Here is a 26,932-nt window from a genome sequence, read left to right as displayed (position 1 = left end):
CAAAAAAAGGCAGAAGCACTAAATGGCATCAAAATTGATGAGCTCAAAAACTGTTTAGAACAGTGGGAAAAGTGTCTGGGTAGGTATATTACATCAAATGGAGCGTACTTTGAAGGTGACTGAAGTTTAAATACCTAAATATAAATACTTTTTAAAATAAATAAATTCCAGGGTTTTTTAGGGGGATCCCCCTGATATACAATATATATGATTTAGCCATAACTTTTTAAGGAGTTTACTGAGGGTGGAAGTCTCTGGTGTCTCGGTAAATGTTGCCAGGAAGAGAGGTCTCTGATCTCCATGCTGAGTTCACTCCAGGGCAGCTTTCTCTACTGAGTGACCTCAATGGCCCCTAGAAATTCCAGGCTTCTGTGGGTCTTAGAGACAGACCAGAAGGAGAGTGGTTCATTCCTGAAACAGGGATAACTGTCAATTGATTTTGAGGATCAATTGTAATGACCCAGCTACCCTTCAAGGGAGAGATTAGCATAAGTACACCCAAGCCATAGGGATGCCAATATCAGAAAGGGGGGAATACATTCTTGGCAAGAGAAAACAGCAGATGTCAACCACATACACTTCAAAATGTGAAAAGTGTTACCTCATGTCATCCTTACCCTGTGAGGTCAGATTTATAATCATCCTTCCTGTTCACACAGCTGATGAAGCACAGCACCAGCATTGGAATGTTGGTCTCCTGACTCAGATCTTGGTCTCCTGATTCAGATTTTTATTTTTTGTAGAGACAGTGTCTTGCTATGCTGCCCAGGCTGGTCTCAAACTCCTGACTTCAAGTGATCCTCCTGCCTCTGCCTCCCCAAATGCTGGGATTACAAGCATGCTCCATTGCTCCCAAACTTTGGGCATTTTAAATCAAGGGTACACCTCTTGGCCTAACCCTTAAGACCATGTATTTCTCAGTTTCTCTTTGTCTGTCCAACCTCATTTCTCACTACTTCTCTACTCACTAAACTCTGTTCAGTTTCACCCCATGCTTTACCTGGCAACCCCTGTGCCTGTGATGACTCCCACAGTCTTCCCATCAAGCCAATAAGATGGCAAGGCCTGGAGGGAGACTCTTAGGTTTCTCTTCTTCTAATTCTGATCTGTGGATGGAATCTACATGACACACCATGGTAAGGGTGTATCTCGACTCAGTGGGTATCTTAAATCTGGATCTTAGAAGCAAAGCCTGAAACAGTAACTCTTGTACTCATTATTTATTGAGGGCATGCTCTCCAGACAAACTGGCAAAAAAAGTGAGAAGTAACAGAGAAGAAACTAAACAAAGATATCATGTCAGCTGAAGGCTAGCCTCAGCCAAATCCCATGGGATGTTATTGTAACCAAGAATCTCAGCCTTAAAATAAATATAAAACTTTATCTCCCTCTTTCTTAATCTTAAGCCTTGAAACATGTTTTAGAAACTTCTTCACACTATACCTGTTTATCTGACCTTTTGCTGCTTAGTAATCCCAGGGGGTTGTCATCTTACGACAACCTGACTATAGGGCCATCCATCTTTGGAGGAGTCATGAGATGATTAATCCATAACCTGCCTGCAGCTGAGATCACACCAACCAGGCCTCCAGGAGACCTCCACCCAAGATAAGCCATCAAGACACATCCTATGCCAAGCCTGCATGTTTCCCCATGCCAAGTTTCCCTTTCTAAACCCTTGAACTCAGCCTAAAAATGTGGCAATGCTTTCTTTGAGGTATGAGCCTGGCCACTTCCCCATCTGCCAGCTTTTGGAATAAAGCCGCCTTCCTTCCATTACACCTGGTGCTTACCTACTTTGTATTCACCCCTTCCTGATACTGGCCTCCCTGTGGCTGGGGTGTACTTAAGCAATAAGCAGCCACGCTTGCATCAGTTACAATCTGGAGTGTGAATGGCACCACAGTGAAACAAGGCTTTTGCACCTTTATGTTGGTCATTGGCCATGGGCTGACCCTGGAGACTGGTAAGAAGACTCACACCTGCTGAGGGTAGGTTCTAGAGAGGGTACAGCTGTGAGCTATCAGCATCTCACACCAAACAGCCGGGTGTTGGGAGAGCTAGCCAGGCAAAGAGGACCTGGGCAGGACACCAGCAGCATCTCTGACAATGGGAAAGAGTGTTGCAATAGACTAACAGCAACAGCACCCATTGTGAAAGCTGACCTGTGTTGAGAACTTGTGTGCCAGATATTAGCCTTCCTGCTTCACACATGCCCTCCCATTTTGTCCTGATAATAACTGCTTAGCTACATGCTATTATTTCCCAAGATTACCAGAAACTGAGCAGAGCCCAGAGGCACATTACTCAAGGTCACACACTAGATTGGATTCACACCACATCCCAGAACCCGGATGTATCACCATTAAACAATGCCTGGTGTGAGTAGGAAAGACAGGAGTGGCCACACTGGTGGCAGGAACCTACTATCTTGAGGACGTTGGAAAAGTCTGCCTTGTCTGGGAGTTCTCACCGTCTACAAGCCTCTGGCCCTCACATGGCTCACCAGTTCATGCTCTTCGAGCCACACCTGGAAGATGATGTCCACTTCCAGAAGCAGAAGCTTCCCTTTGAAGGGCAAAGCGACCACCTGATATATATATAAAACTCGAGCAGCCAGCTGGGGTGGTGAGAGATTTGGAATCAACATGAGAATGCGCCAGTGGAGTGGGGAGATTTAACCTAGACAGAAAATATGAGAGGAGTCATGTGAGACCTTGGCTCAAAGCAGAAAAGGACTGTTGTGTACACAAATTCAAATAGATGGGAGCAGAGAGGAGGGACGACACGTGTCACCTCTAGCATCTGCTGGCTTTGACCCACAGCCTCTGATCAAGACACACGCTGGCAGATGTTTAACAAGCAGTTCTCTGGGTGGATATGGCCCTGGTTTGCAGCGTCGACCAGTTTCTGTGGTGTCCACACTCCCACTGTGGCCAATTTCAGGCTCCCCGCATGCCATCACTGAATGCATGAGTGAGGAGGGGGCACGTGATGATCAGCTCCTGTGAGTCAGCAAGCCACTCCTGAACGCCTGTGATCCCCACTGCAGTCCTATGGAACCGGCAGTTTCCACAGGCAGCTCCAGCAGGAGCCCTTGAGACACCCACCAACAGAGCATTCTAGGGCCACGCTCGCCTGAAGGGCAGAGTCGCCGAATGTTATTCTCAAAGCACGGCTTGGTGTGTTCGCTTACTAAAGGCTCCCACAGTCCTGCTGTGAAGAAACCTGTGTGACCTCCCTTAGCTCCGCATTCCCCAAACCTGTTTGCCTGCTCCATGTTTCATCACACGCCTCTGAGGAACCGCTCCCGAGAGAGCGTTCGTTGGAACACACCTTGGAAAATGGCACGTCTTCCTATAGACCAAGGGCCATTGCTGAGAAAGAGTTCTGCCATTCTGTTTTGTCTCAGAGTGGAAGTAGGACAACCGGTTAAAATAGGGGAGAGACAGAATTCAAGATGGTGAGAGGACAGCCGTCCTAATAAAAACCACCCATCAGTAGCACGAGGCTAGACATGGAAGGAAAGTGGTCCTCGTGAGCGTGGATGGAGAATGTCCACGTAGCAAGAGACTCTGAGAAGGGGCTCCAGGCCGCAGAAGGGCAGTGAGAGAAGACGCCCTCCAAGGACTCTGTGAAGCACCAGGACTCTCGTAGCACGAAGGGCATGGACTCTGTCGGGGCCTCAGCACAGGGCCGATCAGATAGCCGCCTCGATGTGGAAATAGATATTCCAACGCTATTCGTGAGCAGGATATAATTTTAGAAGGGCGAGGATGGCGTCACTTCCCAAAATATACTTCTTGACTGTCTAGTTTCTGCATTAATTCACCATTAAAACTTTTCTTCTTTAGCTTAATACTTTATTCCATGTTCAATTGTACATTCTCCCGGGGAAGGGGTGATTTGAGACAAGCTGCTGTCAACCTGCTGTGCCCCTGTGGTGCAGGGAGGTCCTGGATCCCTCCCTGAGAGCAGTGCTGATCTGGAGAGGGAGAACTGGTGGGGCGGGGTGCGGGACAGGGGCATTGGTATCTGAGGTGGGGGTTGGAGAGCAGGAGAGACTGCCAGGCAGGAGGGAGTGGGCGTGCCAACGACAGTCTTGGCTGCCTTTGTGACTGTGTTTGGGGCTGGGCCTGTCCTAGAGACATCCCAAAACTATTTTGGGAGGCGGCAAATTTAGCTGGTGGCTGGTTTGCAAATCATCCAGATATGTTGGTATTTCTGATGAGACAATCTGTCTCGGGAGGAGACGTTTAAAGCCTTTACAACCAAAAGGGATGTGCCTTTTTGAATACTGCCATGGAAAAAGCACAACCACTGCAGCCTATTTTGTTGGCCAGACCAGCAGGGGGTAAAATATGCGTGACCATGGCAGCCTCAATGATACGGAGATTTCCAGGTGAAAGCCTGTTTCTATATTTGCTATCTTTGGCAGAATTCTCAGGATGGCCTGAAAAAGCAGGTTGTCTGAGATCCATTTTACAGATGAAGAAACAGAGGCGCTTGCCTAAGGTGACCCCCCCAAGAAGTTGGTGGCAGAAATCAGAGTTCAGCCCAAGTTTTTCAGATTTCAAATTCCGTTGTGATTGTTTTTTAAATGTAAGTTTCATTTTAATAAGTATTATCATTTAAACTCAAATATTTGCACAAAGTTTTTAGCGAAAAGAAGCAGTCCCTGTCCCTCGACTTCCTCAGCCCTGATTTCCCAAAATCCAAGGGCAATCATTCTATTTTTAGCTTTATTTTCATATTTTTCAGCAAAATGTTACACTTCTAGATCTTGATTTTTTAAAAAAAAATTTAGATGTTACCTAAAAGCTTCCTTTTGTGGAAGACAATGATTTAATTGTTTATACCCTTATTAATATGTGCACACACACACACACACACACACACACACACACACACTCATTCACTCACGCACACACACTCTCCTTCTCCCCCCCTTTGCACATCACAGTATGGTCACGTCACCATTTGTATTTCTGATAGGATACTCATAATTTCCAGAATCTCTCTGACTGCTCCTTTTGCATAGCAGCCTGTTTTTGTTGCATAGATGGTGTGTCTGCTTCTCCGTCTGCGAATTTGCTTTTGTAACTTGAAGTTTCCATTCCCTCCCTCCATTCTTTCTCCTGAGTTCCTTTTCAAGTGGGTCACGCTGGCATCTGTCTCTCAAGTTAGATCATTCCTCTAATATCTGATCATCCTTGACTTCTTATTCAGAGTTGCTCCTAAGATGCTAAAAGGCCATTGGAAGCTCTCAGTGCCCCAGTGGGAGGTTTTGCTGTAGGTTAAGATAGAGACCAGCCAACTCCTTGAGGTACTCCCAGTTGTCAGTATCTGTGAGAATGGTCTCTTAGGCCTACTGTTTCCCCAGGAGGAGAAAAGTCATCCAATCTTCTGTGACCATAGAAAGAACAGGGAAAGGAAGGCTCTGTGCCTGCCACCAGCATTCTGACAGCCAAGGGGGAGCAAGGGTCTCAACCTCATCACCCAAGCTCATACTCCATTCCTCCTTCAGTGGCATCTGTTTTTCCCAGGCTGGGGCTCTCCTATTTGACTCTTCTGGGGAGAGAAGCTCTTATCTGCTCTGTGGGGGTGGGGGATAGTTGCCTGCTTGCACTGAGATAGGATTTCCTCTCCTCTCATTAAAATATTATACTATGGGTCGTATTTTTTCCGCTACAGATTGTTCTTGAGAAGGCTCTGAGTTTTACCTGCAGGAAGTTGCCCGGAGAGACCCCGCAGGATTCCCGTCTGGATGCCGAGTGAAGGAAGTGGGGCGGGCAGAGGGAGGAGAGAAACCGCAGGGGCAGCAGAAGTCTTTGACAATCCCTCAGGGAGCCCTGTGGAAGGAGGCTGGGCCTTTAAACTCCCTCACTGACTGGTCTCTGGAAGCGAGCCCCCACCCAGGAGAGGGGAGTGATGGACAAGAGGACTCTCTCCAGCTAAGAGCAGTTTCTGGAGAGAGACTGGAGCTGCCAGTATTCCAAGTAATGAGTGCCTAGATTCTGAAGGGACCATGTGGGTGGCACACCCTGGCACCTGCTCCATGGCTTCCTGCCACTGCCCCAATAACCTTCCTTCACACAACCTTTCAGGATCCTGGTCAGTCCCTTTCACTGGGGAAACACTGGAGGAAGGAGCCCAAGGTGACCAGGCAGCCATCATAGATTCAAGTTTCATAGAATTCTTGCTGCGTCCCTGGTGGAAGCATGTTTGGTAACCAAGACCTTGCAACTGACTGGGACTAAAGTTGTAGAGAAACCTTCCCACGTGGAGAGAGGATGGGCAGGGCCTCTGCCACGGCCCCCTCTTTGTTCTCGGAATTACCAGTTCCACCTATCGGGGATGTGGTCACTGCTCATGATGGAGTTCGTATGTGGTTTTGCCTTGGGTCACTTCTCCTTTCGTACAGGCCAGATGCATAGCCGAAGTTCTGTCCATTGAGAGGATTTGTCCACACAGCTAAATTGTAGTTGGGCTGTAGTGCAACAGGTGTTGTGCTTCTTTCTTAGTGATGACAGATGCAAGGGGTACTCACTAGTCTTTTACTTCAGAGAAAATGTCCCAAACCACTGAAGCCCCAGGGTCTGCTGTGGCAATACCTTGAATCCTTGTAAGCTTTACCTCCTGACCTCTGGAGTACGCACACTGCCAAAGTCTCCAAAATTCTTGCTCATCATGTCATCAATAAGGCAGGCCAAGATGGTATTCTGAGGAGAGTCCAGACGTCCGGGTCCCTTTAGATGCAACTGTGGGCAGCTCTGGGGAAAATTGTTAAATGTGTACTGGTATCCATCCCAACTGAATATAGAACATTTCTGTCTCCCCTTCCTGATAAGGCTAGACAATAAACTACTCAACAAATCAATGGCCCTATGTGACATATCTGAGACAATGTCAATCGGCTCTAACGAAAATCACATCTGGCACGCCACCTGCAATTGAAGTTACTACCTGTTTGAGCTTAACATGTAGTCCATTGTCATCGGGCAAGATCTGTCTGGTTTATGAGGGGGTCAGATCATTGAATTAAAAGGGGAACATGATGGAGTAAGATGGTGGACTAGGAGTTTCCAGGCTTCAATTCCCCACAGAAACATTAATGTTAACACTTGTCCACGGACGAGAGTAGCTGTATGGAAGCCTGGGAGTCTAGCTGAGAGGTTCCAGTACCCTGGTCGAGCAAAATATCTGAGAAGAGATGCATTGAAGAAGTTAGGGTTGGGTTTACTTTACCTACATCATCTCTTCCCAAAGTGGCATAGCTCTGTGTCAAGAGAAATCCTTCAGCCTCTATTCTCTCCCATGGGGGAAAGTGAGGGCACAGTGTTCACAACCCAGATTCCCCAGTCTTGTGGGATCCTGCCCAGGAGACTCACTTCTGGATGCCTCATCCAGAACATTGAGGAGACTGGCACAGCTGAGCCATCTGAAGACAGATTGTGACAGCTGGTGCATGAATCTCAACAACCGGCCTCAGCTCCTATTGGCTGGCTTATGGACTTCACCAGAAGTCCTGTCCATGGGCCCCGTGGGGTACCTCCCCTGCAGACACCCTGACTAGCTTATGTGTGTCCCAGCACTCCACGTTCCCCTCCCCCATGGCTGGTACCCTGCACTCTTCCACAGACAGTGCACGCAAGCGCTGCAGACGGTACATGTGGGTTTTCGTAAGCAGCATACAGACAGCAGCAGCCGTGTAGACTTTGCTGGATTGGGAGAAGGTGCAGAGCCTGAAACACTTCAGGGTTCTGCCCCAGGGAGAATAAACAAAGGATTCTCAGCTCCCAGCCTGGCTTTGTGGAATCAAGAGGAGGCAAGCAATCCTAATCCTTCCCCTCATAAGAGGAAACAAGAGGAGTAATTCAGGCACATCCACAGAGAAGGTTGGAGGGACCCCCCGGAACCTCTACTCAGACTGACTAGTGAGCTTACATGTAGTTTCTCTCCCAGAGCACGTAGTAAAGAATGGAGGAGGTGACCATTTCTTCAAATGCAAAGACAGCAGCACAAGGCATCAAGGAATGTGAAAAATCAGAAAAAAGGAAATCACTAAAAGAACAAAACAAAACTCCTGTGGTTGACCTCAAAGAAAAGGGGTCCACAGATTTCCTGAAAGAAAGTTCAAAACAATTGTCTTAAAGAAGCTCAGTGATCGACAAGAGAACATACAACTAAATACATTTTTTAAAAATACATGAAGAAAATGAGAAGTTCAACAAAGAGATAGAACCCATAAAAAAAAAAGAACAAATTCTGGAGCTGAAGAATACAATGACTAAAGTGAAAATTCGATAAAGATCTTCAACAGCAGATTCAATCAAACAGGAAAAAAGAATCAGTGAATTTGAAGGCAGATTATTTGAAATTACCCAGACAGAGAAACAAACAAACAAAAAGAATGAAAAAGAGTGAAGAAAGTCTGCAGGACTTATGGGACACCACAAAACAAACAAATTAAGGGAGTCCCAGAAGGAACAGAGAAAGAGAAAAAGGCAAGAGTTCTTTTAAAAAAATAATGACAGAAAGCATTTCAACTCTGGAGAAGAAATGAACATTCATATCCATGAACCCCAAAGAACGTTAAGCAGATTGAACATAAAGAAGTCTTTACTTAAAAACATAATCGTGTTGTCAAAAGTCAGTAACAAAGAAAAAATTTTGAAAGCAACAGGTCAGGTGCAGTGGCTCATGCCTGTAATCCCAGCACTCTGGGAGGCCAGGGTAGGAGGATCACTTGAACCCAGGAGTTCGAAACCAGCCTGCACAACATAAGTGAAACCTCCTGTCTACCAAAAAGTAAAAAAATTGGCCAGGTGTGGTGGGCTTATAGTTTCAGATACTTGAAAGGCCGAGATGGAAGGACTGCCTGAGCACAGGAGGTTGGATGCAGTGAGCTGTTATTATGCCACTTCACTCCAGCCTGGGTGACAGAGTGAGACCCTGACTCAAAAAAGAAAAAGAGGGCCTGGCACAGTGACTTAACCTGTAATCCCAGAACTTTAGGAGGCCAAGGCAAGAGGATTGCCTGAGCTAGAGGGTTCAAGACCAGCCTTGGCAACTTGATAAGACCTTGTCTCTACAATAAATCACAAAAACTAGCTGGGTGTGGTGGCTTGCCTCTGTGGTTCTGGCTACTTGGAAAGCTGAGGTGGAAGGATTGCCTAAACCCAGCAGGTTGAGGCTGTGGTAGCCATGAGCACATCACTGCACTCCAGCCTGGGTGGTAGGAGTGAGGCTCCAGCTCAAAAAAAAAAGAAGAAAAAGAAAGAAATAAAAAGACAACGACAGCAAAAAACAACTCATCACATACAAATGAACAAAGCCATCGGTGGATTTCTCAGCATAAACTGTGCAGGCCAGGAAAAAATGGGATGATATATTCAAAGTGCTGAATGAAAGATGAAACAAAAATCTGTCAGCTGAGATTACTATACCTGGCAAAGCTGACCTTCAGAAATAAAGGAGGGATTTAAAAATTTCCCATTACAAAAAACTGAGAAAGTTTATCACCATTTGACCATCTTGCAATAAATGCTAAAGGGAGTTCTTCAAGTAGAAACACAAGTATGCTAACTTGCAAAATAAAAACAAATGAAGGTACAAACATCTCTGGTAAATTAAGCATATGGTGTAACCCTAAATACCCCAAAACTGTAAGGGTGGTATATAAATCACTTTTAACTCTAGCTTCAAAGAGACAAAATTATTAACTATAGCTACAATAATTTGTCAATGAATGCACAATATAGAAGATGTAAATAGTGACATTAGTAACAAAATGTGTATAGGGAAGTCAAAGTGTGAAATTTTTGTCATTGAAATTAAGTAGGTATTAGCTTAATATAGTTACAACTATAAGACATTTTACGTAAGCCTCATGGCAATCACAGAGATAAAACTTGTAATAGATACACAAAATATGAAAAGCAAATAATCAAAGTATGCCACTACAAAAAAATTAAATCACAAAGGAAGACAGCAAGAAAGAAACTAAGGAACTACAAAATAGAAACACTGAACAAAATAGCAATAGTAAATCTTTACCTAGCAATAATTACTTTAAATGTAAATGGATTAATTTCTCCAATTTGATGACATGGAGTGGCTGCATGGATTTTAAAAAAACAAGCTCCAACCATGTGCTGCCTATAAGAGACTCACTTTAGTTTTAAGGACATATATAGGCTGAAAGTGAAGGAATAAGAAAAGATACTTCGTGCAAATACTGACCAAAAGAGAGCAGAGGTGGCTATACTTAAACAAAATAGACTTTAAGGCAAAAATTGCCACAAGATAAGGTCATTATATAATGATAGCAGGGTCATTTCATCAATTATAAATATATATGCACCTGACGTTGGAGTACCTAAATATATCAAGCAAATATTAGCAGAACTGAAAGGGGAAACATACAGCAATACAAGAATAGTAGGAGACTTCAACCCCCACTTCCCGCAGTGATAGATCATCTAGACAGCAAGCCAGTAAAAAAAAATGGGGTTGACTAGCACCACACACCAATGACCCTGACAGATATATATAAAACATTTCATCACAGCAGCAGAATAAATATTTTTCTCAAGTGCACATTGAACATTCCATGGGGTAGTTCATATGTTAGGCCATAGAACAAGTTTTAAGAAGATTAAAAGCCTATCAAAGTATCTTTTCCAATCACAAAGTTATGAAACTGAAATTAAATATCAGGAAGAAAACTGGAAAACTCACAGATATGTGGAAATTAAACAACACACACCTGACCAACCAATGAATCAAAGAGGTAAAACAAAATGGAAAACAAAGAATATCTTTAGATAAACAAAAATGAAAACACAATGTACCAAAACTTATAGAATTCAGTGAAAGCAATTCTAAGAGGGAAGCTTATCATGATGAACTCTTACATTAAGAAAAAGGAGAGATCTCAAATAAACAACCCAATTTTAAACCTCAAGGAACTAAAAAAAGAGAACAAACTACGCCTGAAGTTTGCAGAAAGAAGGAAAATAAAAGGATTAGAGCAAAAATAAATGAAATAGAGACTAGAAAAAATAGAAAAGATCAATAAAACCAAGAGTTGGTTTTTAAAAAGACAAACAAAATCAACTAATCTTTAGCTAGACTGAAAACAAAACAAAAAGGACTCAAATAAAATTATACATGAAAGAGGAAACACAGTAACTGATATGCAAAGGATCATAACAGACCACTATGAACAATTATACCGCAACAAATTGGTTAACCTAGAAGCATCCCAGGCACATTCCTAGAAATATATAACCTATCAACACTGAACCATGAAGAAATGGAAAATCTGAACAGACCAATAATAAGTAAGGAGGTTAACTCAGTAATCAAAAATCTCCCAATAAGAAAAGCCCAGGACTAGATAGCTTCACTGGTAAAGTCTATGGAACGTTTTAAAAATAATTAACACTAATCTTTCTCAAACTTTTCTTAAAAACTGAAAGAAAGGAAACACTTTCAAACTCATTTCATGAAGCCAGCATTAACCTGATACCAAAGCCAGACAAGAACACTACAAGCAACAAAAATTATATAGCCAATATTTCTGGTGAACTTATATGCAAAAATCCTCAACAAAATACTAGCAAACCGAATTCAACAGTATGTTAAAAGGATCCTACACCATGGCCAAGCAGGATTTGTCACTGGCAGGCAAGAATGGTTCAACATACGCAAATCATGAAACCTTCACAGAATTAATGATACAAACCATATGATGACCTCAGTAGAATCTCCCAGGCTCTCCTCCCTGGAAAGTGCTCCCTTTTCTCCGTTGTCTCCAGCCTTGGGCATGTTGTCAAGGCTCCCACATTCCAGGTCCAGCCGTGATCCTGCCTGGCCATGCCCTAAAATCCTGGTTTCTCAAACCGGAGTGCCGTATAACCTGGGGTGTGTGCCATTGTTTCGGGGCAACAAAGCTGCATTATCTTAGGGTGTCAGTGACCACCCTGTTGGAATAAACATAATTATATGAGTATGTATGTTTCTTCCACCCAACAAATATGTATTATGTCCCAGAGCTGGGGCAGTAGACATAGATCCTCACATTCAAAGATGGCACCCTGGATGCCTTTTCCCATGAAGGGCTGGGTAGGAACCAACCATTCACTAAAGGCGTTCGCTGCATGCCCGGATGTGCCCAGCACTGTGGTGGACTTGAGTTAAAAAGGAAACGAGACCACTGGGGTCCCTACCCTCATGCATCGTTCACTCTAGTGGATATAAGTGGTGACTGCTTTGGAGAGAAGACACCCACTGACAGCCTAAATGCTTTTTGGAATGAGTAAAATCAAAAAAGTGAATTTTACCAAAAACAAAAGAAAGGTTTCCTTGTTAAAAGTCACATCTTTTGTAAAGGGAAAGAAAAGCCGAGGTGGAAAAGTCTGAGAGGCCATGAACCAAGAAACAAAATCCTTGTAGATTGGAGATTCAAACGAGCTCAAGAAACACCACCAGGCCTCCCCAGGGGAAGAGCCGAAGGTACTCACGCTGAATTAGGAGTCTGAGTCCAGGAGGAGGGGGCAGGGTGTGGAAGAGACCTGGGAGGAAGGATCAAGAGCGGGACGGAGAGAAGGGAGGCGGGAGAGGGAGGCTGCACAGTGAGGCTGGGACTCCAGGCACGGCTCCTCCTCCCCACGTGTGGGGCGGTGGCTGTGAGCGGACCGAGTTCAGGGTGCCAGCACCTGCAAGGTGGTCCCTGAGATCTCACTCAGGCCTCTGATTCCTGGTGGGGAGGCCGGCAACAGGGCCAGCCTGACATGAGGGTGGCTCAGGGTTGGTGCAGGGGTCCCCCACTCCCTCCACTCACATCCCTGCTGCCTCCGCTCTGTCCACCTGGTACCCTGGCACCGCCATCTTGGTTCAGGCGTGCCTCGTTGGATTCTTCTTCTGGGAGCGGGGAGCCGCTGAAGCTGATCACTGGATAAGTCCTTGCTCCCTGATAAAGGAACTTCAGGTGGAGAAAAGCAGGGTCGGCACTGGGCTACCCTGGACAGGACAAGGTAGCTGGACCTCTTGTCAGGGTCTCCAAAGCCACACAGGGAGTGTGGCAGGCCCAGGACTCTGCCTCTATGGGACACACAGGAGGTAGTCCTCCGCTGGGCCACACTCTGGCTCAGGGACACCTGGGATGTCTCCTGTCCATGTTGGGCATCATACTGGGCACATCCACCCTGTACCCAGCCCAGCCCAGCCCAGCCTAGCCCAGCCCAGGGTGTGCGGGGGATCCCAGCTGCTCACAAACCAGCCAGGACTGTAGGCAGACAAGGTCCCGTGGGGACAGCAGACCCCCTGTGGCTGCCCCTTTGGTGCACCACGGGCAAGGCCCCCTGGGAGTTGCCCCAGCCCCTCCAGGCACTTCGCACTCCGAGGGCCTTAAGGATCTGAGCCAGGACCCTAAGCCCTCCCGCCTCCAAGCAGGTGCTGCCTAGAGCGACAAGGCCGGTGCGGCGGGCGGGAGTGCGTGAGTTATGGTCCCCGGGCCTGGCAAACAAGTTTGGTGCCGGCCTGTCGCTGTGAATCACAGCGGAGCCTAATCATTCATTAGAACATTCAGCAGTAATTGCTGGCGAAATGCCACTTGCCTTTTCCCCATTTTAACAAAACATTTATGCATGAAAGATTTAATGCCAGGTATCAAGCATATCATTGTAAATTTACCACTAATTAAGCCTAATTAAAATAATTAAATGGCTGTGGAGTCACCATGTGAATTGAAATCGCTTCTCTTCCGTGCTAGGCTGCTTCTCACCAGCCAGGCCCCCGGTTTTGAAGACAAATATCTCTCTCTCCCCCGAATTCCTCTCATCACCCCGCTCAGTTTCGCGCGGGGTATTTGTACGGCCAGGGAGATTTGATAATTAAGATAATGCTGCGGTTTGATGGTGCGGTTTTTCAATTTCGGGACCCCGGGAGACTTTCCTTTATCTCAGTGAAGTATAGACAATTTGACAAATCTGTTGCTCGGAGCAGTCGCCGGCGTTTGCATATTCATTACTCATTGGATTTTTAATCAAAGTAGCTGATGGACCCTTGCACCACAAATAACTCGGTCATGAATAATTTATCCGGGCTGGCTGGCTGGGCCTCGCAGCCTCGCGGCGCCCCGGGGCCCAGGATTGGCTCGCCAGGCCTGGCCTGCCCGAGCAGCACATGGCCGCTCCAGATGTTTGCGTCCCCATATGTGCACGGCTCATCAGAAATGGCGACGGCCTGCGCCCGGGGCCCGGCCGTCCCCCGACAGGCCATCTGGAGTTGGAGGGGAAGCCGGCCTTGTGCATTGTGGGAGGCACAGGGACCTGCAGCAGGCCACGGCGGGGGGCGCGGGGGGCAGTGGACACTCGGCATCCAGGCCCACGTCTGGGCAGCAGGGAAGCTTGCGCAGCCCAACCTGCAGGCAGGGCCACTGCGGGTGCAGGGGCTGGCCCTTTGCAGACTGTCACATGGGTGCCCCACAGCTGCCTCTCCCGCGACTTTGGCCCATGGGTACAGTCCCCACGCTCACACCTTTCCCCTAGGCCTAAGTCCTGACAGATGTCCCCACCCTTTGACTCTGCCCTTCGGTAACTGTCTGCAACTTCCCTCCTCCTCCTGCTGCCCCAGTGGGGCCGGTCTAAAGTCCTCCCAGGCTCTGGACACGCCTGAAGAGGCCTCACCCTGGTCACATAATCCGATAATTCTCCCATTTGATGACCCCTCATGTGGCATGAAATGTATTTTACACAAAAGCATAGAGGAGGTGCGCGGAGATGCAGCTGACTGGTTGACATAATAATGCGTTTTGTAGACGTCTTATGGCCCATTTCCTCATTCTGATTTTGCAGTTGCCTTCCCCTGTGGGCCTCTGATGCCTGGCTCCCTGGGCCCCGGCGCTCCTGTAGGCTCCAAACATGCAGGTCCACCCGGTGTTGGGCCTCCCACACCGAGTGCTTTCGTGGGTGGGGTCCACATGGTAGCCTTTAAGTGGAGTGGGGTCCACATGGCAGCTCTTTAAGGCTCCACTCATGGGAGCTCGGCTGGGGGCCTTCCTCAGGGACCCCCAGGACTTGTGGTGGAGGGGATGCCCCTCCCTGGTCTTCCAGAACATCCCCCTCCCCATCTCTGCCTTTGCCCCGTGACCCTCAGGGTGACTGCTGGTTGGCACGACCCTCTCTCCACCTGACATTGAGCTTGAAAGGACAGGATGATCCCTGTCATCCGTGTCCCCCACTTCGCTCACAGCTGGTGCACACCATGTGCACAGTAAACGTCTGATGAATACATGAACTTTGGACTTCATGTTTCAAAGAACAGGAGCCATGACCCTGGAAGGGAAATCAAGGCAGAACAGCAGTCTGAAAGATAGCCGGTGGCCTTGTGCCTGGCCCCAGCTCTCTTGTGCAGGTGGGGCAGAGGCCCAGCCTGGTCACTGCAGTGCTCCCTTGCTTCTCTTCTCAGCAACAGACAGCCTCACAGGGAGTTAGGTTCTGGGGCCCAGATTTCCTGCATCAAATGGGGTGTCCTCTCTCAAGGACTCTGATGGAAGGAGCTATCCTGGCTAGGAGTGTGACCTGACACAAGTGTCCTTCGGCCACATGCGCCCTCGTAAAGTCAGGCAGGAGCCTGTCGAATGCCTCCGGGACCATAGCAGGTGTTACCTCCCCACCACAGTGCCATGCCCCCTACATGTTGGCGAGCAGTGGGGACAGCAGGCTGACCACCAGACAGCAGGGGCACCCGCAGGTCGCACGCCCTATGACAGCCCAAGTGGGAACATTTCATGACATTCCCTCTATTGTTTAAGGTGGGAGGGAAGAAGTGATTGTACTGTGTGTGTGTGTGTGTGTGTGTGTGTGTGTGTGTTGTGGGAAGGAGGGGAGGAAGGGAAGGAGGGAACAGCCTGAGTCGTGACAGATGCTTCCTGAGCCTGTCAAGGGGGGTGTAACCTCTCCTGCCCCAAAAGTCTGAGAAGAGGCTGCTGGCCCAGCAGACTGCCCCGTTCACAGGTTGTGACTCCCCACAGAGGCCCACTCCAGGCTGTGGTGTTGGAGAGCTGTAGGGCATGGGTCCTTGGGTGGGTGATCCCACTGCAGACAGGAGCAACCAGCCCTGGGTAGGCCTGAGATCCCGGGACCCCAGGGCCCCACAGCTAGAGACCCCAGCTAAGGCTCCAGAGGGAGATGGGCAGAGGAGCAGGAAGCAGAGGTGGTATTAAAGGGAGAGAAAGACATTTAGAACAGTGAAGGGGGCTGGGTGCGGTGGCTCACACCTGTCATCCTGGCACTTTGGGAGGCCAAGATAGGAGGATTGCTTGGGCCCAGGGGTTCGAGACCAGCCTGGGCAACATAGCGAGACCTCATCTCTACAAAAATTCAAAAAATTAGCTAGGGTGTTCTTTTAGTCCCAGCTACTCAGGAGGCTGAGGGGAGAGGATCACCTGAGCCTAGGAGGTCAATGCTGTGGTGATCCATGATCATGCCACTGCACTCCAGCCTGTGCAACAGAGTGAGGCCATATCTCTCAAAAAAAAATTTTTTTTAGAGAAATAGAAAATTAAAACCCTATAAAAAGCTTGCTGTCCGATATCAGAAACAGACTCATAAACAGATCATTTAAATTCTTTTGTTAGTGCTAAGATAATAGTATGCACTGTACATTGAAAAACTGTAGCTTTGGCCAAACATAGTGACCTTTTCTTGTGATTTCAGCACTTTGGGAGGCTGAGGAGGAAGGATTTCTTGAGCCCAGGAGTTCGAGACCAGCCTGGGCAAGATATTGAGAACTCGACTCCACAAAAAAATTTTTAAAAATTAGCTGGATGTTCTTGTAGTCCCAGCTACTCAAGAGGCTGAGGGAGAAGGACTGCCTGAGCCCAGGAGGTCAAGGCTGTGATAAGCTGTGATCATGCCATGGCACTCCAGCCTGGGCGACAGAGGAGACCCTGACTCAAGAAAAAAAAGTTGTAACTTTATATAATGTTTATTTTTAGTAATTCAACTCTAATTTTTCATAACAAACGTATTATGGGTGACAAATGTGATGACAAGGTTACTAAGCATAGACATGCCTCTCTCTGGAGCTCTTGGTTTCTTTAGTGATGGAGCCCAGCCTCTGTGCAGAGAGACCGGTAGGAAGTGAGACAGCTTTGCTGGTGTCTGTCAGATGCTCACCCATCTCACATTGTGTTCTTCCAAGTCCCCAGGGAAACTGTCAGTCCCTTGAGGGCAGAACCCGTGACTTTCCATTCATTAATTCCCTTATCCATGAAAGGCAAAAACCCATTATACTGGACACCTGTGAGGTGCCAGGCATGAGGTGGTAATCAGGGGCACAGGGATAGAAGGGGCCTTGTATTCTGAAGAGGAGATATGCGCAGAGACAAAGGGTAACACAATGTAGACAGTGCTGTCCCAAGAAACATGCCCAGGACCCAGGAGCAGGAATGGCCCCTCTGTCAGGAGGTGGCTGTAGCCAGACCACACAGCAGGGTTTCTGCTGCCATAAGGGTAAAAAGGAGGGAGGACCCATGGGGAGTGGCCAGCCGTCAGGTGGCAAAAGCCTCCGCGATCCTCACAGCCAGTCATGGTTTACGAATACACTTTGGTACACACTAGTTGTGTTCGTCCACAACGCATTGCAACAAAGGAAGACCTGAGGCTGGTAATTTATAAAGGAAAGAGGTTTATTTGGCTCCTGGTTCTGCATGGCGCTGGCATCTGCTGGCTTCTGGTGAGGCCTCAGGAAGCCACAATCATGGTGGAAGGCAGAGAGGAAGCAGGCGTGTCATATGGCGGGAGGGGAAGAGAGAGGAGGAGGAGGGGCCAGGCTCTGTTAAACAGCCTGCTCTCCAGAGAACTCGTGGAGCTCGAGCTCATTCATCACAGAGGGGTGGACACCAGGCCACTCGTGAGGGATCCGCCCCCGTGACCCAAGCACCTCCCACCAGGCCCACCAATACCAGAGACCACATTTCAGCATGAGATTTGGAGGGACAGCATCCCATGAGATCACTTAGTCTTAACCCAAAGCCGTGGCTCTCTCCTCCCACTTCCTATCCCTTTCCCCTTCCCTTGTTCTCTCTCTTTTCAGTGTCTCCTAACTTTTCTCTCCTGTCCCTCCTGTGACCATCTCTTTCTTCTCAAGACCCTCTTGGTGCCCATTCTTCCTCTTTCTTCCTTAGTTATGGTTGACTGGACAGGATAGAAAACCGAGATTCTGAAAAGAACTGGGACTCTAGCAAGACTGAGGGTGGCGTAGCCTGGTTCTGCTCGGTTCGCAGCCTTCTCTCTCTCAGGCACCCCCGCCTCCCGCGGGACATGCTTTCACGCTTGCCAAGAACGTGCCTGAGAACTTATGAGGGAGTCATGGCCTTCAACAGTGGCCTTGGGCCCCACGCCCTGTCAGGGGGCAGAACTCCACGAGCAGGGCTAAGTCTATCTAACCACGTGTTCATCCTCCCATCCATCTGTGCTCTCAACAAGCAGGACCTTCTGAATCCCTCGGCCAATTGCCAGTGAGATGGACACAGTCCACTCGTGACACAGGGACACACAAACACACAGTGACAAAACGGCATGACGTACGTCAGAGTTGGAAGCATTGCCGTGCGCATGAAGAGGGATGGAAGAACCATTGGCTAGGTGGAAGAACAGGGACCGAAAAGGAATGATGGAGACACTGCGAGAAGCAGTGTAGTGGACTGGAGGAGGTGCCACCAGGTCCGGAGAATGACAATGGATGGAAAAGCTCCTCCATCCAGCTGCAGGAGTCGCTAGTGACTGTGGCGGTGCAGTCTCAGTGGGTGGATGGGGGAAGCCAGGGGGAGGTGGGTTGAGGAGGGAGCAGGAGCTGTAGCGGTGGAGACCTTAGGTACACACAGCCCTGTGGAAGGCCACCTCTCAAGGAAAGGGAAAACAAGGCCGGTAGCTGGAAAGAGACATGCAGATTGAGTCTGTTTCTGGGATGAGAGACATTTGAGCATGCATCAGAGGCCACTGCCTCCACCCGGGACAGAAAAAGAAACAAGCCTGTCGGTTCCCCTCAGAGGCACCAGACCTTCCCCAACACCTGTCACGGGGTGTGCAGGCCAGCAAGGGGCTACTGCTTCTGGCTCAGCTGGGAAACCTGGGGCCTCAGACTTCCCCTGGTTTCTGTCCCCATGAGATTACATCATGGTTGGTTCTGAGGGCACCAACCCCGGAGCCGAGGGGGCTGGAGAGCCAGGTAGCTCTCCCACGTGCAGGGTGGACACTGACACAGCTCGGCTGGAAGGAGTGGGTTTTGCAAAGAGCTTTCTCCCGGACCCCATGGAGTTGGCAGCTTGGCTCATCTCACATGCAGGTCTGAGGACCACCACGTGAGACTCTCCCTCTGGGTCTCTGTCTCCCTGTGGCTCCCTAAGCCTTGGGTAAAGGATCCCTGGAGCCCGCAGATGCAGCATCCTGTCCCTCTGAGCCACAGATCCTGTAAGTGGTCAGTCATGTCCATGAAACAAAGAGGTGGGGCGGGAGGGATTACAGGACAGGGGCTTAGTAACGTGCTCACGTGTGTGTGGGTGCCCCACATGGAATTTCAACATCACCGAATGGAAAATCACAGAGTCATCAAGCCTAAGCATTCTCTTTTTACACATAAGGACACTGAGGCCCAGAGAGGGAAAAGAACTTGCCCAAGGTTGTACAGAGATTGGTGGCAGAGCTGGGACGAGTCCAAGCCTTGAGCTGCTGGCTTCCAGCTTGGTCCGTGCCAACCCTCAGCTCGGTCTTTGCCGACCACTCTCCGCCTCTGATGGCTGCATTCAGGACTGGGTGTGAGCATGAGTTTGAATTCAGGATAACTTTCCAGAAAAGCAACATGCCTTGAGTGGTCACACGTGACCCTTTAGCCAGCTGTGATGGGCAGAGGAGACACAGCTCCTTATAGCCTCAGAGAAGCACATCCCGAGCCGGGCCCAGGTCCCTGCACCTCTTTGTAAAAGCCGTGGCACCTGGCAGTTCCTGTGCCGTGGCTGTCATCCATACCACAACTCCAGGGGAACCTGGCGTGTCTGTCCTGTTCACTGTGTTGCCCCAGCTACTTTGCCCGTGAACAGCCCAGGGTGCTGCTCAATTAGTATCTGTTGAAGTAATTAATTAGTTAATTAATCTTACCCTGTAGAACCTGCTCTCTGGGTGGAAAGGTTTCAGAATTGTGACCTCAAACCCGAGGAAACTGTGTCCCTCCAAGGCAGCGTAGCTGCAGACTGGGCCTCCGCACTGCTCTGTTTCCTCCGTGGGAGGACCCAGGGTGGGTTCTCCAGAGGACAGTGGAGCAGCCAGACCACACATGCCTTCCTACTCCCTGGCTTGGATGCTGGGCTTCTCCAAGTGCTCCCCAGTTGCACCCTCTCAGTCAGCTGGGCCCTTGCTGACCACTCCCACCTCCATTTTGAACACGCACCCAGGATTTGTGGGGTTGACTTGAGGGCTCCAATCATGGACCCTCCTGCCAAGGGAGGCTGAGGCAGAGTGTGGTGTCGGGAGATAAGGCACGAGTGACATGGACAGGACTAGAGGCAGAGGACACAGGCAGGTCAGGACAGGTGCCCACAGTAGGCTCAAAAGCCAAGTGCAGGCCCTGAGAGTGTAGAAGCTGCCCCATCAAGGGCCCAGATCCAGACAGTCCCACGAGGGTGAGGGCCAAGCACTGATGCAAGGGAGGCCGGGTGAGCAACCAGAAACTGCAGTGCCTGGAAGCACATGCACTCAGGGAGGGTGAGCCTTGTCAAGTGGCAATCAGTTGTTCCCTGGCAAGACGTGGGCTCCGTGTTGGCAGCTCTTCTGACTTTTCATAAAGAGCAAAAAATCCAGATTTTAAAAAAAGCAAATTCTCAGCCAGGCACATTGGCTCACGCCTATAACCTCAGCACTTTGGGAGGCCAAGGCAGGTGGATCACTTGAAGCCAGGAGTTCAAGATCAGTCTGGGAAACATAGCGAGACCCCATCTCTCAAAAAAATTTTTAAAAATTAGCTGGATGTGGTGGTGCGAGATTGTAGTCTCAGCTACTTGGGAGGCTGAGTTAGGAGGATTGCTTGAGCCCAGGAAGCTGAGGCTGCAGCGAGCTATGATCACGCCACTGTATTCCAGCCTGATCCTGTCTCAAAAAGAAAAACAAAAGAAAAACCCTCATTTTTCAATGTTGTAGCTAATGGGAAAAAACGTCTAAATGCCACAAGTGGGTGAGAACTAAATTAAGAAATGTAAAATGTTCCGGAAGGACATAACAGAAGATTTAAACAAACGGAAAGACATACCATGTTCTTGGATGTCAATTCTCCCTGGGCTGACCTAAAAGGAAACAGACGTAGGAATCCAAAGTGCATACGGAAAATATAAACAAGCAACAGCAGTCAGGAAATTTCCGGAAAAGAGTGAGGAGTGGGGAGACAAGACGCATCGGGTCATGAAACATCGGCTAAAGCTTCTGTAGTTGGAACTACAGTGCTGGCACATGAATAAATAGAGAGACAGACGGAGCCAAAGGAAAGTCTAGAAACAGACACACACACACACACACACACACACACGAATCCAAGATATGGCGAAGAGGAAATGCCAAGGAAGGATGGATGATTCAACCCGCCTTGGGGATGGCTGCGGAGGCATCCAGGAAGATCACAAAGTCAGACCCGAGTCGCCAGCCCACGTGGAAGTCCTCTCCATCTAGACTAAGGCACTGATGACTGCACTCACTTGCTGCACAGTCTTCACCGCCTGTTGTCTTTTTGAGAATGGGAGCCCCACAGTGCCAGAGGGTCTGGACTTTTTCTTCTACTGCTGTGTCCACAATGCCTGGAAAGGTGCCTGCCACATGGTATATGGTCAATAAACATTTGATAAGTGAGTTTAATCCATGAAGGTTTAAATGTTGACAAAGAAACCCCTAAACGAATAGAAAAACACATTGGAGAGTATTTTTATTAAGTGGATAATACTTTATAAATATTTAAAAGCACAAGCCATACGAAATTGATCAGTTTGAGCATAGGGAAAAAAAAGTTTCTCCAAGGCCAAAGCCACCATAACTAGAGACAAAATATAAGTGACAATCTGGCTTTTAAAAATACATATAATAGAGAAAGGGCTAATAACCTGTCATATGAAGAGCTCTTTTAGAAAAAGAAAACACAAGAGAAGAATTGGCAAAGAATATGAATAGAAATTCACTAAAAGATGTTCATCCTTACTCGTAATATGAGAAATGCAAATTAAAACTCTGATGAGTTCCCAGTTTTCGTCTGTGAGATTGGCAAGATTGCACATTGTGATACTCACTGTGCGGTGAGGGGTTCAGAGAACAGGCCTCTGGTAGATTGCCCACCGGGGAACAACCTGCCCAGTTGAATAATGCTATCAAAATCATCAGTGTTCACACCCTTGGACCCAGACATCTCACTTCTAGAATGTACCTCGCAGACACACTCAAACAAGTACAAAACAGATTACGCAAGGCTGGCCACTGCAGCATTGTTTATAGTAAGAAAAGGCTGGAAGCAACCCGAATGTCCATCCATCTTAAGCTGATGAAATAGATGATGGTATCTCTGCACAGTAGGGTACCAGGCACTGGACTGTCATGCCATCTTTGGACAACAAGGAAGCTGTGTGTGCCAGCATGGATGGGTCGCCCAAACCCATTGTTAATTGAGAAAACTAAGGTGCAGAACGACGTGGGTAGTGGGCTACCGTCTGTATGGTCGGTTGAAAAAACCAATACGTAGGCACACACGAGTATATGTCACTGTAAATGCCTGGAGTAGTTCTGGAAGTCTACACAAGGGGCTCACAGCCTAGCTGCCTTGGGGAGGACAGCCAGAGAGCTAGGGACGTAGGGGAGGAGCCTTCTACTGAGAACTTCCATTAGTAAGAATAAACCAAGTTGCTGGGAAAAATCAACACCCATGGCTCCTGGTTTGGTCACTAGAAGTCGTTCTCTTGGTCATCAAATCGTCCAGAGTGGGCGTTTTACATCAACAGAATCATCGGGGCCCCATGGATGGTAGCTCTCCCATCTTTAACACAAGACTTAGGAGTGTCCACTGCTCCAGCCGGTGGGGCAGGGCATGGGGTTGGAGGAGCATGTGTGGTTGGGGAGAGGGGAGTAGGTTCCTGTGGGCCAGGCCCAGAGGAGCACAGATCTCTGCTCACGTCCTATTGGCTCCAATGCGGTCACATGACCACAGTGTCCAAGGAAGGAGGAGGGCGGGTTGAGGTAGCCAGCCATCGGGTCTCTGCTGGACCATCCTGTGCCTTTTAAAATCTGAAACACGCTCTCGCCAGGCATCCTCGTGTGAGTGACATCATCTTTAAAGCCTGCATGGCAATCCCTTCCTGTGATGCCCAGGGAAGACAGGGCGACCTGAAAGTCCAGCTACTTCCTTAAGATCATCTGACTTTTGGGTGACTATCCAAAATGCTTCGTTGTGGCTGCAGACCATGTGGGCTCCGAGCAAATGCAGCAGACCCGCATGTCCCTCCGACGGAAGGCTATGGTGCTAATGGGCAAGAACACCAAGATACGCAAGGCCATCCGAGGGCATCTGGAAAACAGCCCAGTTCTGGAGAAACTGTTGCCTCATATCCAGGGGAATGGAGGCTTTGTGTTCACCAAGGAGGACCTCACCAAGATCAGAGACATGCTGCTGGCCAAACAGGTGCCCCATGTGAAGTCACTGTGCCAGCTCAGAACACTGGTCTGGGGCCCGAGAAGACCTCCTTCCTCCAGACTTTAGGCATCACTGCTAAAATCTCCAGAGGCACCACTGAAATCCTGAGTGATGTGCAACTGATTAAGACTGGGACAAAGTGGGAGGCAGTGAAGTCACACTGATGAATATCTCCCTGTTCTCCTTGGGGCTAATTATCCAGCGTGTTCGACCACGGCAGCATCTACAACCTGAAGTGCTTGATGTCACAGAGGAAACTCTGCATTCTTGCTTCCTGGAGGGTGTCTGCCATGTTGCCAGTGTTTGTCTGCAGATTGGTTATCCAGCTGTTGCAACAGCAACCCATTCTATTATTAATGGGTACAAATGAGTCCTGGCTTTGTGGAGACTGATGACACCTTCCCACTTGCTGAAAAGGTCGAGGCCTTCTTGGCTGATCCATCTGCCTTGGTGGCTGCTGCCCCTGTGGCTCCTGCTGTCCCTGCAGCTCCAGCCAAGGTTAAAGCCAAGGAAGAGTTGGAGAAGTCAGACGAGGAGATCGGATTTGGTCTCTTTGACTAATCACCAGAAAGCAACCAACTCAGCCAGCTTTATCTGCAAAACAAGGAAATAAAGGCTACTTCTCTTTAAAAAAATAAAATCTGAAACACATGATTGTGGTGTTCAAAATAATAAACACGATTAAGTGCGACTATGAAGAAAACCGAGTTAAGTCTGTCTCAAGAGCTGCCTGTCTACAATGCACTTAGAAATGCATTGACTTCATGGCAAAGATGACAATCCATATCCGTGAGGAAAGTATAGACTATTCCATAAATGGTGCTGGAAACACAGAGTAACCACTGAGCAAAAGAGGGAGGTGTCTCACCTCAACCAATACTCTGTGATGGTGCCCCATAATCCAAAGGGATTAAAGAACCAAGCATAACAAAATGACAATGATGTGTTAGAAGAAAATACAGTCCTGGAGAAAGCATAGGCCTTCGAAAGACTCAATGGCTCTAGACATGATGACTCATGCCTGTCATCCCAGAACTTTGGGAGGCGGAGGCAAGAGGATTGCCTGAGCCCAGGGGTTGGAGAACAGCCTGGGCAACTTGGTGAGACCTCGTCTCTTCAGTAAATTTTAAAAATTAGCCGGGCATGGTATTGTATACTTGTCGTTCCAGCAACCTTGAAGGCTGAGGCAGAAGGATCACCTGAGCCCAGCAGGTCGAGGCTGCAGTGGCCGTGAGTGTACCACTTCACTCCAGCCTGGGTGACAGAGTAAGACTATGACTCAAAAAAATAAAAATAACATGGAGAGCTAAAAACAGTCCTCACCCTAAATGATAACCAACTCTATTAATTGAGATCCAGATATTGGTCTTTCTTAAAAGTTTTCTAGGCAATTCTAAATGCACAGACAGTTGAAAATTGCCATCCTAGCCAGGCACAGTGGCTCATGCCTGTTATTTCAACACTTTGGGAGGTGGAGGGGAGAGGATTGCTTGAGCCCAGGGGTTGGAGGCCAGCCTAGGCAACTTGGCGAGGTCTTGTCTCTACAATAAATAAAAAAATTAGCCAGGTGTCATGGTGTGCACCTGTAGTTCCAGCTACTTGGAAGGCTGAGGCAGAAGGATTGCCTGAACCCAGCAGGTCAAGGCTGTGATGGCTGTGAGCATGCCACTGCACTCCAGCCTGGGCAACAGAGTGAGACTCCGATCCACCCCCCCGAAAAAAGACTCAGTGGCAACTGATAACTTGACCACGTAAAAGGAGAATATAAAGGAGAAAATATTTGCCATGTTAATAAGAGACAAGCTATACTCACTAATAGAAATCACACTCACAGATAAGTGAGTACATAGACTGATATTCTGGTAGAAAAATGTACAAAGGCGGTCCAAGGCACAGTCACCACAAACTAGATGGCCAGTAAGTGACAAGATGTTCCTATTCACAAGTGACCAGGAGCATGAGAATTAAAGTGGCAACAGGGTGTGTGCGTCACCTCTCGGATCAGCCAGAGCTAGGGGAAGGGATGAGAAATATCCCGTGTAGGAGAGGGACTAAAGCAGTGGTTTCCTTGAGTGTCACTGGTGGCAGGATATTGGAATGTCATTGTTTGAGGGCAACGTGGCAGAATCTGTCATATTTTAAGATGTGCGTGCCGGAGTTTTAAGTAGCCACTCAATAAATCCTTTCATGTGTACACATGGGACTGTGTCTCAGATGTTCAGTGCCATATATGCGTGTGTTCGTATTTAGATATATATATATATATATATATATTTTGAATCGGAATCTCACTCTCTCAGGCTGGAGTGCAGTGTCATGCTCACAGCCACCACAGTCCCAACTGGGCTCAGACAATCCTTTCACCTCAGCCTACTGAGTATCTGGAACTACAGGTGTGCACCACCACGCCCATCTAATTTTTTCCTTTTATTGTAGGGATGAGGTCTTGCCAAGTTGCCTTTCAGTGCTATATTGGCACATACAAAAAAAACAGACTCAAACTAAACATCCATCCACAGAGGGAAGTTCAATCAACACATCCATGACATAGAGCACTCCAAAGCAAGTTTTTTTTTGGTTTTTTTTTTTGAGCCAGAGTCTCACTCTGTTGCTCAGGCTGGAGTGTAGTGGCTGCTCACGGCCACCACAGTCTCGACCTGCTGGGCTCAGGCAACCTTCTTGCCTTCTCCTCCCAAAGTGCTGGGATGACAGTTGTGAGCCACTGGGGCCAGCCAGAGCACTTTTTTAAAAAATGGGATAGATCTATATGAAAGAAGCATGAAGATATCTGTGAGGATTTACTGTTAAGCAAAAAAAAAAAATCGGATTGTAGAACAATACATGCACAATGTAAACACAACACAAACTACATGTCCCTATATTAACACACGTGTATAAATGCCTGCAAAATCATCCGGAAGATACAAATGCCTACCATGAGCACGGCTGGAGGGAGAATGGGCCGAGGGGGATGTAAGTGGACTTCCCTTGTGTCACAATCTCCCAGACTGTGCAACGCTCTGGGTATAAATGGGCATTCATGGACGTGTCTGAATACACACTTACGATGTTAACCATCGTCACAGAGACGGTGCCTTGAGAGCTTCCCATGTGCCTGGCACTGTGCTCAGCTCTTTCCTTGAATTATCTCACTGAGTCCCATGACCACCTCGTGGTCCAGGCATTGTCACTAGCCCCATGGACAGAG

At 48.1% G+C, this 26,932-nt stretch overlaps 1 pseudogene; it reads left to right on the top strand.

Annotated features, from left to right (window-relative positions):
- The first annotated feature begins 23,394 nt into the window (after positions 1-23,394).
- LOC103273814 lies at positions 23,395-24,348 on the top strand (annotated as a pseudogene).
- The last annotated feature ends 2,584 nt before the right edge of the window (positions 24,349-26,932 follow it).

Source organism: Carlito syrichta, unplaced genomic scaffold, assembly GCF_000164805.1.
Source record: "Carlito syrichta isolate Samal-C Ts95f unplaced genomic scaffold, Tarsius_syrichta-2.0.1 Scaffold314258, whole genome shotgun sequence".
Taxonomy (NCBI): Eukaryota; Metazoa; Chordata; class Mammalia; order Primates; family Tarsiidae; genus Carlito; species Carlito syrichta.
Note: the sequence above shows the minus strand (reverse complement) of the source record. Positions and strands in the feature narration are given on the sequence as shown.